The following is a 9,778-nucleotide window of genomic DNA, read 5'->3' on the forward strand; positions in this document are numbered from 1 at the left end:
GCTTCATTTTCATACCTTTTCTTCCCCAATCTCCCTTTCTCTCACGCCCTGGTAAGGCTGAGATGTAGAAGCCCAAGGATTGTTCGTCTCACAGCCTTTATGTTATGAAAACCTACTGCGTATCACATGATGCAAAACGTCACGGCAAGAAGAGTCTTTTTATACTGGGGACACAAAAAAGCATAAAAATTCCACTTATATGGAAGGATATACAAACATCTACCTTCCAAAGATGCTGGTTAGCAAGAGAAGACTGTATAATGTAGCGACAGAAAATGAAACTTAATTTAGATAAAAATTCATAATTGCGCCCTTTTTGAAGGTTAGTGTATAGCTGTCGTAACCCTATCATGTCTCACTCAGGAAGAATTGCTTAAACACGAGGGATGAGAGAAGGTGACACCGAATGTACTGGCTCATCACGAACCCCCATACAGATCTGTGTAGAGAAATGCTCTCCTCATCTCCCTCTAGAATTATCTCTCCTCCTTCGACCTCTCCACAGTGGTGCCCCATGTTTAACCCCGGCGTCCTTTCGACCCCCCCACCCCCCACCCCCGCTGCCTCAGTCCGTCCGCCACCCCGGGTCCGTCCTGGCCAAATGCTCGTTAAGCTCACCCACGAGAATGTGGAACAGCTCCACTTCATGCAAGGAGAAACCGCAAGTGCTGCTCTCGCTGGAGGCAGCCCAGAAAACTGCCGCTGCTCAGAGTGTCTTTGGTTTGCACTCTGACAACAAAAGAAAGCAGGAAAGTTAGAAAAAAAACAGAACGACTGCTCTCTCTCTCTCTCTCTCTCTCTCTCTCTGTGGCGTGTCTGTTTCCCAGGCCACTGCTGTACGTTCGCCACATTCCCCAGCTCATGGGAAGTGCCGGCTGGCCAGGACTGGAGAGGACGAAGTAGCAGCAGTAACTTCAATAACACAGATGATTTTGCATTACTGTAGTGGTAATGTTTTTTTGCGCCTTACACGTCGTATGAAAAAAAGAAAACTTATATTCCCTTTCTCAACAATGAAGGTTCACAGAGGAGCGTGGTTTGGTTTAGATGGAACCAAAGCTACAGTCCCTCTGCTCGGTCACACGCCCACCTAAGCCTGAGGCCAGTGCCCGGGGCAGAGATGGCTGACTGCCACTACAAGGTGGGCCCTGTCAGGGTCACCCAGAGGTTCATTTTCACTCTTGGGCTGACCAGCAGCGGGCCACACTGACTGCAGACCATAAAAACTGGGTCCAGACGCCTCTTGGTATCAGGCAGGAGATGAAACGTGCAGGAGCAATGCACAGGCAGCCCCGTCCCCTGATCCCCGAGCGACTCACCATTTGCACGTCCGGATTGGCTAATGTGACGTGAGTGAATCTCATTATGCACAGACGCTCATTCCACATACTCATGGGTAAACGTCCTGTCCAATGGGCAGTCAGCGAGATGAGGATCACATGGCATCTTGGGTATGTTCATTTATGTATCGCATATAAATATGACCTATACAAACCTTCTTTAATACATGTGTATGTATATATGCAGGTTCTGCACCTTGTATCAGCTCCGTCTTTCCACATTTTTAAAATAACACAGCGGCAAAATGAAGGGAACTCAGCACCCTCGATATAACCTAATATTTCGTGACACTGCCTTGCTAAAAGCAGAAACGAATAATAAAAAAAAACAAGCGAGTACGCCAGCCTCACAGTCTATTATTATTATAAGAAATATTTGTGTTCATTTTCATCTGGTGTTTTTTGAACTCGTGTAGTGACTGCACCGTTAAAATATTCCCTTCTAGGTGCTTTCGTTGCCAAAAAACGCACAATAATAATGAGAGCTCAGAGGTTGAAAGTAGCAAGCTTTCATAAAATAAAAGTTGCTAATATTAACTTCACCTAAAATAACCAACTATAGTAAGAATATCGATGCTATACAGGGGTCAGTTTCCTGCGAGCTGTACTTACATATTTCTCATTTAAAGGTGTCACTTCCTATTTTGCGGCTTGAAAAGTGACACGTGAACTGATTGGCCAGTTTGGCTCCCTGCCCTGCAAGACAGACCCCAAATTTATTTTGTAGAATAAAACTGAGAATGAAACTTAATTACTGCAAGACCACTCTTCTGCCAAAACGGAAAGCAAGGAATCAATTACAGTGCCCCCCCCCCCCACCCCCCAAACACACCAAAGTTTTCTCCGGCCAAAATGATTGTCTGTAGCCTAACAAGTAAAACGACCAGACAAGCGTAGCCTAACGTGAGGATTAGTTTGCCTGACCTATGGTCTAGTGCCATTGCTGTGTGAGACTTACTGTCTAGCTAAGAGTTAAAAGTGCAGTGGTAAATTCTTCATTTACAAACAGGACCAGCAAACTGCAGTCTTATTACATGTGAAACTATTTTTTTTTACTGTCTGGGATTAATAAGACGGCCCTTGGATTTACCTCAATGACTCCTCACCTAGCTCAGTGTCTTGATCAAACAATAAACAGTTTCTGAAAAGGTAAGGTCCTCACGTCATCTTGGAGCTCAGGCTCTACCCCAAGTGTGGGCTATTTAGTGGCTAATGACTTTGCGGGAGGTTTGTGGTGGGGGCTGGAATGGAAATGAACTGTTGAGATCCCTCCTGGAAGCTTCCCTGCTCTGAGACACCCTGTGGTCCATGGCAACAAAATGATATCAAGGTTGTTATTAGATTCCAAATTGTTTACGGCAAATTCAACCTTTCTGTCGCCCACCTACATCCACATCAAAGGCAGCGATTGTGTCTCACAAACTGGCTCCAGACAAGCTTTTCACTGTCCCAGTTGCAGAAAGCTAAGTGTGATTTTGTTAATATGTGCCCTACCTCTTTCTGCAGCCAAGCTAAACGTAGCTAAGACACCATGAAGAGAGGACAGTAAGGGGAGAAATTAAGCTGGAAGTGGGGACGGTTGATGCGTACCTGATGGATGGGTCTATGTCCAGAACGACACAGAACACATAGGCAGTCTGAAACGAACCATCGTTTTGTCGTCTCAGTAACTTGCAGAAGAATCCTCCAGCCCCGTCAGTAACTGAGATTCACAACTGCTCAAAGCAGCTGCTGTTTCAGGCTGATTAGCAAGCATGACTGGTCTAAGGTCCCTCTGGCTCTAGAAAGCAGAAGAGACAGCAGGTCCACTGTGTGAACAGATTTCACATTGTGTGAAACATACTGTACAGGGTTTGTTGTGTTTTACCCTTGGGGAACCTTGCAAATAATGTCACATAGATATCATATGTACAGCTGGTCTCAGATGCTGGACCTGGACCCAATACTAAGTGCTGGTGAGATATCATTCTAGGGTCTTAGAACCTTCTGCAGAGCAGAGAGCAATGCGATGACACCGCACATGAGGAATGATGTCAACAATGTTTAAAAAAAGTAGTTCTCAGGCTGGCCAAGATGCCCCTCTAAGGGGGGGGGTGGAGGGATCAACAGGTTAGTTCAATTCCACAAACTTTATTGCTGTTCCATGCCGCCAAACAGTTCCATATGACATGAAACACATCTACGTATCACATTTCATTATAAATCATTTACCGCCACAGTATGAAGACAATGGATCATTACATCATACTTTTACGTGCTTTGAGTTTTATGATGATGTCATTATTACAGTGTTTGGAAGGTAAAATGGAATAAGTAGAAACATATTATGATGGATTTCTTCTAATTTGGTTTACTATTCTTATCCGTATAATTAATAATTCTCAAGAAAAACAAATTAAGCAATCTATGATAGAATTATGGTCAGACTTGGAAGAAACTGTTGTGTGAAAAAAGTCATGGAAAATATTAGCAAAATGGAAAATATTGCAGGTACTTGGAATCAGATAGATATTATACTGCTACCATATATTCTGCGAATGGACTTCTAGTGAAACACGCAATGTCTCACCCACGCATGGAACGGGAAATGTTTAGCTAATGAGCCAGTCTGGCATGAGCAAAGCCAAGGTGGCAGAGTGAAGGGGCAGCGCTTGCCCTGCCTTTGGAGGGACTCCTACAGGTATGTATTCTACTCGCAGACCAAGAAAACAGTGAGAGGTAGACTGACACATCTGCAGGGAGGTAGACTGACACATCTGCAGAGAGGTAGACTGACACATTTGCAGAGAGGTAGACTGACATATCTGCAGAGAGGTAGACTGACACATCTGCAGAGGTAGACTGACACATCTGCAGAGGTAGACTGACACATTTGCAGAGAGGTAGACTGACATCTGCAGAGGTAGACTGACATCTGCAGAGGTAGACTGACATATCTGCAGGGAGGTAGACTGACACATCTGCAGAGAGGTAGACTGACATATCTGCAGGGAGGTAGACTGACACATCTGCAGAGGTAGACTGACACATCTGAGAGGTAGACTGACACATCTGCAGGGAAGTAGACTGACATATCTACAGAGAGGTAGACTGACATATCTGCAGGGAAGTAGACTGACATATCTGCATTATAACCCCACACCTTCACCCTGCTCTTGTGGTCCACTTTGCCCAAACTGCTAGCACCTGAGATTTGAGCACCCAGGGGGACCAGTGTACAAAAACAGAAAGAGGGAGACAAGTGGGGGGGGGGGGGGTGGACGGTGAGGGCAGGCGGGCCGGTAATCACCTGCAGCTGCTGTGCTTAGTTGGGGGGCATAAATTTGTAACAACATCAGAAATTATCCATAAAATTTACAGCTTAGGAGAACTGTGTGTGTGGCTCCTTAATACTCCTGCATCTGTGAAACCTCCTATTACATTATCTTCAGTAAGTCCAGCTAATATACAGCCATTTTATTGTTTTTATCATTATTTTTGTTTCTTTGCAGTGAAGCAGTAGGAAGACAGGAATGCATAACCCAATCACCTACCTGTGCACAACAAATAATGTCTAATAAACATCTACATCTACAAATCTAAGCTTTCCAGTCTGCTTGCTCTGTGACTACACATATACACAATGCTGTGTTATATATATATATATATATATATATATATATATATATATGGGCCTTTAAAATTGAGTCCCACAGTTGCCTATCAATCAACATAATGAGCTAGAATGACTTCAAGGCAAAGTTATGAGGACCAGGCAAAATACAACTCCCAAAATATTTATGTTGAAACACTGGGTGGCTGTTAAAGACAGAGGCACTGCCAAGTCCTGGAACTGTCTGCACATCTGAGGTCAATAAATACATCTGTCCGCTTACCTGTCCATCAGCCTGAACAGACACATGGTTCTGAGCTACTGTACTTAAGGTACTAGCAGTCAGAAGGAAGGCTCTTTGTTCACTAATGAAAATGGGGTTTAAGACCTTTAGACAAGGAAAGCCTTGCAATTTTCACCTAATTTAAGCAGCTTTCTGTTGTTAAGGGAATGTTATGGTGCAGATGCAAAAAGTCACAGTTAGGTATGTTTTGGGTCCTAATTTCCATCCCAGAAAGGGAAGGAAATGGCTCAAACCTTGAGCTATAAGATCAGTGTTGATGATTCCAGACTTCCATGGTAGATATATGTCCACAGCATTGTCCCTGGGACAACTTCCAGTTAGAGCATGAAACGGCACCAGAGGAGAGGGCATGGCGATTGGGAGGCGGTGTGAGGCTCTGTTGTTATCACAGGTGGACCTGGGGATGGTCCTTCACACAGCTGCAGGGCCCGTCGCCTGCGTTTCGGGGGCCGGTTCATGTCCCACTCTGGGATTCCTTCTGTGATACTGCTGACAGAGTAGACAGCCTGATAGCACCAACATCAATCTCATTCCAAGCCCTTGTTAGGACTGCGGGGGTCACAGCAGGTATACTAAAGAGGGAGATTGCGACCATGCACTGGCATCTCTGCCCTCCTGAATTATCTGTTCAAGGTAGGGGGGGGATCTCATTGCTCTCTCTGAGGAATGTTCTAAATGACTGGGTGGAGCACCGCCTTACCTTACTAATGCTCTAAGTTATTACTTAGAGGAGGACATTAGATGCTTTCTGCAACAATGAGCCTTAGTACAGCGAGCATAAAAACCAGGTGTGGCTGCATTGTTAGGAAAACAATGAGAAGTTGGTGTTGACGGCAATGGGTTGGTGCCCCATCCTGTGATATTCCCTATCTCATGCCTGCAGCTCGCAGAATGGGCCCCAGGGCCCCGCAGCCATGCATAGGACAAGCAGGTGTGGAAAATGGATGGATGGATGAAGTTCGTATTGGTTAAACACATCTCCATCCTAAAAAACCGGCCAGAAGCTGTAAGCTGTATACCCAGCAGCCATGGAAAGACAGACAGCATTCTATCTTCTTTCTGTACCATTATCTATGCCACAATGTAAGCATCTTCTACATGTTGATGTATTTTGCATGATCAACTGGTGTTGTTAATCAGACTGGACTATTCAGACAAGTTATGTACAACACTGCTGCAGAATCCATGATGTCAGCCTCATCTAAAAAGAAACTGAGTCCAGCAGGAAGACACTTCCTTTCTTCCAAGTCATGTAGGTCGTATTTATAGACCGTCATCCATCTCTGTCTGCGGCTGCTTTGATGGGCAGCCCATCGATAGCTCTGCTGAAGGGCACAAGAACCTTTATGAGAAGCACATAAAATGAGCAGAAAGCGCAGTTGTGGCACCTAATCGGCTGCCACGCAGCCCTGTGTGGGGGGTGACCCTATGAGTGATGCTGGGAGGGGTGAATCCTTGGCAGGAGAGTATGAAGATGGAGAAAGAAACGCCGAGGTGCTCATCCAGGTATCTGAAGATTTACATGTTCTTCCACATCCCCAAAGGCATGTAGAAATACAATCACAACATGCTTGGGGAAACAGAAAGTTCCATTGTTATACAATTTGCAGTTCATATCATATATACATAATTTTTGAGCCCGATGCTGTTTTCATTGGTCTGGTGGGAAGTTTTGACAGTTTCTTCTCTAACAAGGTTGGCAGGAACTGACATTTATCACAATCGATCATTCAGCCGTCTCTGCCAAAGCACTTGGAGGGAGGCTGGAGTGGGGGGATCGGATGAACATTGTGACTGGTGTGAGTTTTCACAAGGTATCCGTCGGCATGCTCTTCCTCAGAAGCTGACCTCGCAACCCCCGTCTTCGTGCCTGTAGATGATTAGCTACTCAGAGGTCACGCCAGGACAGATGCTGCTCTCACATACTCCCCTCAACTCCCTTCACCCTCCCATTTGCACTTTTGAAATGGCTTTAATAATACAGTAATTACCACTGCTGGGACATCTACTGTACAGGCCTGTGTCTTCCTGTGTAGACCGTCCTTATATGGAGAGTAGGCCAGGGTATATAAATCTCTCTTTCAACAAAACCTTCATTACGTTTCCACCTTGTCGTGTGTGTGCGTGTGCGTGCACGTGTGTGAGTACATGCTGATGGGCAGGCACATGCTTAAGCATTTCCTATTATTCAGATTGACACAATGCTACCTTCAAAGGCATCTTGCATTACAGTGATCAAGGTTTTTTTGTAGGTTTTCTATGTACTTTCTAGGACTGTGAAAGCGTCACCTGATCAAACCAAGGAAGGTATTATTTGCATCAACAGAACGGCTGCATGAAACAGACATAAATCGGCACAATTAATACCAAGCTATGTAAGCGTCACATCTACATAATGTACAATACGAAACAGTGTATTAGAGGACTTATACAAGGATTCCTCACTACCATTTAATATATCTTTTTATTAATTCACCTGTCCTTCATGGCTGCTGGAGTCATCCTGGAGGGACCAAAGGGAATATGGGTTTAGCTAATAGAGCCAGTGGAGAATGCTCACCCCATAAACAAAGGTAAATACACTGCAAGTTATCGCAGCATTTCTGAAAAGTCACTGTCATTGTACTGCAGATCCCACCGCAAAAGAGAGGAAGGCATGGAAAATTTCAAAGGCTGGAAGCACTTACACGAGCCCATTCAAAAAAGCTCTTTCCTCCACTGGTTCGAACTACAAATAAACTCCAGCAAATTTTCCAAAGCTATGCTGAAGTAGAAATACGAGAGAGAGAGAGAGAGAGAGAGAGAGAGAGAGAAAATTGTCATTTGATTTCCCTTTTCTATGCCTGGTACATTTACTTTTTTCCTCTGAAAATGCCCTCCCTTTTTTGTAAGTACATTCTTATAAGAACTGTAATTCACCCAGAAAACGGCTTGCAGGGTCCCCTGATGTAGCGATATGTACATAAAGGACACGAAACAGCACATGAGGGCTACACACACTCTCCAGGTGATGGGCTAGTCAGTAGTACGCCTTTGGCTTATCAGTGCCGTATCCCACCCATCATTTGCGGATTGCTGAAACAGGTCGCGGTATGAAGCATTACTCCGTTTGGCAGGACAGAAGAGTGGATCACATTAGGCGTTTTGTGGTTTTGGTGGCTTTCAATGGACGTTTTCTTGACATGGTTAGACATGGTGCACCAGTACCAACAACGTATCCCAGAAAAACACACTCATATGAAATGATATGATGTTTATCTTGGATCTGTTTGGTCCTGAAGGTGAAATGACATGAAATAAAAGACAACACCAAAAAAATGAGATGTGGAACAGTTTTTGCCTCTGTCTGTAAAATTGGGCATATGCGTCAATGTGTGTATGGGTTCAGCCAAATTCACGCCTTCCTCCCCACTCCTGGTTGCTCACATGTACTGATTTAATAAGCCCTATATTCTATTTTCTAGTTACCAAGAAGCCCTCATGCTATACCCTCTGTAGCTCAACAATTAGAGCACTACGCTAACAACACAAAGGTTGTGGGCCCAAATCCCAGGAAGCACATATAAATTGCAAGCCTTTCCTCTACTGTAAGTCAGTTTGGATTAAAGGTGTTAGATGAATGTAAATGCTCCCTGCTAGACCCAATTAAGCCCATCGTCTAGAAGAATGAAAACCTGATTGGCTGGGATCGAGCCAGTCATGCAGAAACCAGGTTACATTAACGGTTCAGTGCCTTTTTTGGGACGACACAAAGGTAAACATCTTAGCACAGTGTATCTCCTGCCAGCCCAAATGGTTCGCTTCACTCAGCAATGTCTTGGAGAGTAAAGTCTTAAACACAGTGGGTCCATCAGAACTGACAACGGGAAGCCTGCAGCTGTGTCCAACAGAAACATCCTGACTGACTCAACAGCTTCCACAGAGGACGTCAGTTGTGGCCTGTCTGTGTGAATCTGGTGGAAGGTTGCCAAAGAATATAGCGTTTGGACCAGAGCTCAGGCTGTTACCCTAGGATGCATTTAGGAACAGCAATTTCTCTGGCTGAGCAACTTAGGAGCCTCTTCCTCTCAATTCCCTCCTAATAAGAATCCAGGGGTGCACATCAAAAGGATAAATCAAGTCTTCTTTGCCCAGTTCAGGACTATAATATGAATTCCATAAGCTGAGTCCTGCATAAACATTTAGGCCATTACGGGCCATGGGGAAATAACTGGTGACTACATGAGAAAAATTTCAAAATGCTTCTACGTACTCAGGTTCTGGTCAACAAAGTATTCTTTCTACAAAAACATTGTTCTTCATCAAAGTATTTGACCAAATTAACTCGGGGATTAAGACGGAAGATCCTACACCTGTTTAGATACTGACAAGCAAATGTTTACTTTGCTAACAATTTGTCTACACCAAAAACTGGAGAAAACGCTTTATCCAAGATAGCAGGCAGTATGGCAATAAGGGACATTCCTAACCTGATGTTTGCTGGTTTGAGTCACAGAAGATGCTCTATTACTGTACCCTTGAGCAAGGCAAATAATCTGAATT

General features: G+C 44.4%; 1 long non-coding RNA gene across 1 annotated transcript in view; it reads right to left on the reverse strand.

Annotated features, from left to right (window-relative positions):
- Positions 1-2,253: 2,253 nt before the first annotated feature.
- Positions 2,254-9,778, reverse strand: part of LOC125715525 (uncharacterized) — a 67,086-nt gene continuing 59,561 nt past the window's right edge. Inside the window, exons 4-5 of the long non-coding RNA XR_007384090.1 lie at positions 2,931-3,120; positions 2,254-2,639 (exon numbers count right to left, since the gene is read on the reverse strand). This is a non-coding gene — a long non-coding RNA (uncharacterized LOC125715525). The remainder of the gene's footprint in view (positions 2,640-2,930; positions 3,121-9,778) is intronic.

This window comes from Brienomyrus brachyistius, chromosome 20, assembly GCF_023856365.1.
Source record: "Brienomyrus brachyistius isolate T26 chromosome 20, BBRACH_0.4, whole genome shotgun sequence".
NCBI lineage: Eukaryota > Metazoa > Chordata > Actinopteri > Osteoglossiformes > Mormyridae > Brienomyrus > Brienomyrus brachyistius.